Source organism: Rattus rattus, chromosome 1 (assembly GCF_011064425.1).
Source record: "Rattus rattus isolate New Zealand chromosome 1, Rrattus_CSIRO_v1, whole genome shotgun sequence".
In the NCBI taxonomy this organism is placed as follows: Eukaryota; Metazoa; Chordata; class Mammalia; order Rodentia; family Muridae; genus Rattus; species Rattus rattus.
This window is the reverse complement of record NC_046154.1, coordinates 121,422,248-121,426,667: the sequence shown is the minus strand read 5'-3', so window position 1 is coordinate 121,426,667 and position 4,420 is coordinate 121,422,248.

Genomic DNA, 4,420 nt, shown 5'->3' with positions numbered 1-4,420 from the left:
TTCTGGGTCTGGGCTGCCTCACTCAGGATGATTTTTCTAATTCCATCCACTGGCTGGAATTTCATGATGTCTTTTTGTTTTTTCTAAGCTGAGTAATACTCCATGGTGCAAATATACTTAGTACATTTTCTTTCTCCATTCTTTGCTTGATGGACATGGAGGTTGTTTTGAGTTTCTGGCTATTATGAATAAAGCCACTATGAACATGGTTGAACAAGTTTCCTTATGGTACGGAGGAATGTATTTTGGGTATATGCCCAGGAATGGTATAGCTGGGTCTTGAGGTAGATCACTTTCCAATTTTTCTGAGGAACTGACATATTGATCGCCATAGTGGTTGTACAAGTTTGAGCTTCCACCAGCAATGGAAGAGTGATACACTTGCTCTGCATCCTCACCGGTGTGAGAGAGGTTTTGACCTTAGCCGTTCTGATGAGTGTAAGGCGGAATCTCAGGGTCGTTTCGATTTGTATTTCCCTGATAGCTAAGGATGTTGAGAGATTCATCTGTTGAGAATTCTCTGCTTAGATCTATACCATTTTTAAATTGGATTATTTAGTTTGTTGATGTCTAGTTTCTTGAGTTCTTTATATATTTTGCGTATTAGCCCTCTGTCAGATGTGGAGTTGTTGAAAATCATTATGCCATTTTGTTCTGTTTATGGTGTCCTTTACCTTACAGAAGATTTTCAGCTTCTTGAGGTCCCATTTATTAATTTTCAATGCCTATGCTATTGGTGTTCTGTTCAGGAAGTTGTCTCCTGTCTCAGCACATTCAAGGCTATTTCTCTCAGACTCAGTGTATCTGGTTTTAAGTTTAGGTCTTTGATCTACTTGGACTTGAGTTTTATGAAGGGTGATAGACAGGGGAAAACAAACTTTGTGTGGGGTGTGTGGTGTGGTGTGTGTGTGTGTGTGTGTGTGTGTGTGTGTGTGTGTGAGAGAGAGAGAGAGAGAGAGAGAGAGAGAGAGAGAAGAAAGATGTGTGCAGTGTCAAGGGTGACTATAATTTTTTTCTAACATAATAATTTTATTGATTATTTGGGCATTTCGTACACTGTACCCTGATCACACTGGCTTCTCATTCCTCCCAGGTCCACCCTCCCACCATTGTGCCCTTTCCCCCAAAAGAAAAAAAATATACCAATTCCAGTGCGTGCTGCCCATATACCCATTGGAACATTGGAATATACCATTGGTCAAATTCCCAGTGGCCAGGCCCTTAAAGAGAACTCAGCCATCACCCCCCTTCCCTTCCCAGATGCCATCAACTGTGAAGAGCTGCACTTCACCATCGTTATCTCAGTGGCTTCCTGTCTGTTTTGTTTCTTTTGGGAGGTTGAGAGGAGGTTGTCATAGAAGCAGCCTTAATTGTCTCTCATTCTCTATCATGAGTCTGCAGCCATTGAAATCTCTGCATAGAAACTTCCTTGCCCATAACCACTACCAGGGATCATGGACTTCTGCACGGATTCTGGTGGCAGCAAGGATCAGAGACATTAACACATCTTTAAGCAAAAGCACAGATCATGGACATCAACATGGTCTCCCAAGGTAGCTCTTACCACAGACATCAGCCTCCAGCAGCAGTACAGACCATAGACACTAACATGGCCTCCCGTGGCAACACTGACCATGGATATCCTGAAGGAAGCCCAGGCTGAGGACATCTGCACCCTCCAAGTCACAGCATGGATCACAGACACCAATATGGTCTTGGGTGGTAGCACAGATCATGGAAGTCTTTTGAGGAAGCTTAATTTAGTAAATGAACCATTCTTTATCTCAGAGATCTTGTTCAGAGCAGGTGATCGTGTAGGTGGGCAGTTCTTTCTGGGACAGAATTTCATGAGCTGCAAGTTGCTGCACACCACCCTGCTGGCCCTATTCGGCCCTACTTGGAAACACCAATCTGTTCCACCAGTTTTCCCTCATTTTCATTGCATATTCATCCATCAAAGTGGCATTACAAACTATTGTACATCACACAATCACACAATATATATTATACATATTATTTATATTACATATGATATGCATTACTATTGCATAATATATAAATAATAAATAACATATTTATTATATTATATAAATAATAACATATTTTATATTATATATAAATATATTTATGTATTTGCCCAAACAGCTTTACATACAAATACTTAGCATTATCATCGGTCTGGTTCAAGGTTTCTGTTTTTGAAGCACCATAAGTATGGGACTATGGTTGGGACTCATCTAGGATATCCTGTTGTTGCCCAGAGTCTGGGTAATTTTGCCGGGCAGCGGTTAAGGGGTAGGATCTGTGTGAGCTCCAGGTTGCTGCACTCTCTGTACCCTTGGCACCGACTGCCCCGATGGCTCACCATGCATGACCATTGTCCTCCCCGCAGCAGGGTGAACGGGAAAAGCTGCAGCAGCAGTGGCAGCTCCATGCTGTTGACTGGTCTAAGGAGCTCCTGGTGGGCCAAGGGCTGGTCCTACTCAGCAAGGACATGCTTCTCTGTGTGCTGCAGCTGCAACATGCTTCTCAGTGCATCTGTAGTTTCATTCTCTCTGTGTGTGGCCCTGACTCACTTTACTATCTTTTTCCCCCAATATTATGAGGCCACTTTAGAAGCGTCTTCCCATAAAACCTGCCTTCTTGTTGTTGATCCTGAGATACTGTATATTCTCCAGACCCATCTTCCCCTGCTGTGCCTCCCTCAAATCCTCCGTGGGTCTCTCAGGCTCCTTGGAGAATCTTTGAGTTCTCTCAGGTGCTGGTGGCCACTGTCATCTTGACTCTCCTCTCCAGCACTCAGCTTTGAACTTCTTATCCTCCTGCCTCTACCTTTCAAGTGCTAGGATCACAGGCACATGTTATGAGGTGCTGAGGATTGAACCCAGACCTTAGTATAAGCACACCGCACAGTACCAACTGACTATCTATCTACCTATCTATCTATCTATCTATCTATCTATCTATCTATCTATATCTATATCTATATCTATCTATCTATCTATCTATCTATCTATCTATCTATATATATATATATCCCCAATTCTCCCTCATTGCTTTTCTTTCTGAGAATCCTATAGCTTTCATCAGAGTTGAAGGCTCTCTGACCCTAGAAAAATTATAAATTACTACTCTGAAATATGTCGGCATGCAGTCTTGACATAGAAAGAAAAGTGTTTGTTTATTTGCTTGCTTGCTTTTTCATCTTTCCTTTTATGTTAAAAAGTATATATAAAGGCACTAAGAGGGCATGGAGATGGCTCGGTCAGGAAAGTGCTGACTGCACAAACCCAAGGACCTGCATTCCAAGCCACAGTATCCACATAAAAAGCTGGTCAAGCCAGAGCTGGGCAAGCGGAAACAAGAGGATCCTAGAGCCCCTGGTTAGTCAGCTCAGCTGACTCTAGAGCTCCAGGTTCAGTGAGAGAGCGTGGCTCCAAAAAAAGGTGAAAAGTAATTGAGAATGCACCCCCCCAAACACACGTACTTACACACACACACACACACACACACACACACACACGCAGTTCTGAAAAGCAAAAAATGGACAAGGTATAATCTTTGTCTTTAGAGTCTTTAGAGATGAAATAGATAAACTTTTTAAGCTTCTTGTTAGGCTTAGTTTTGTGAAAATGGGATCATAGGCGGCCAGTCAGGAATCATTAATATTTTAAGGATGTTTAAAGAATTTCAACTCAGAACAAATGATATCTGGTTTTAAATAGAGATAAATGGGTTAATAGGTCAGTGGCACTCTATATGGCTACACAGATGGATAAATGAATGGGAGATACTTAACCGCTGTGTTAATCTAGAGCTCATAGGAATACAGCTTGTGCAGTAGGACAGCCAGGTAGTTTGACTCCTGCCGTTATACGCTTAAACTTCACATGAAACACAAGGCACACACTGTGTCCAAGCTCGGATGGATGAGGGTGCCCCAAATCGTCAGTTCTGAACTCACAGCTTTCCCTGAGACCCCTCATGGTGGAGGCTGACTATAGCTCTTCTGTAGGTGGGAGCCATCCTCTACTCCTTGGTGACACCTCTGGCAACTGTAATTGGCCCTTCAGTGACCTGTGGGTTCAGATGGCTGGGCCATTCAGGAAGACTGACGACAGTCGTGCACCATCGCTCGCTCAGCACGGATGCCTCCTCTCCTAGAATCTCTCTCTGTAACTCTCAGTTGAATTTATCTTCCCTGACAAAGCCCACCCACCTTGTTCCGCCTGTCCCTGCTGTACCAAGTCTCCTTCCTTCTCAAGTCTTCCTTTACCTCCTACCTTAACTGAAACCCAGCTCCTCCTTGAAGATGTGATTTTATGTTTCCTAGAGACCGGAGTTGGACAGTGGGTTTATATACGCTTTTTGCTCACTGCTATTACTTAGTAAGACCTTATGCTTCTCTCGGACCTTGGCC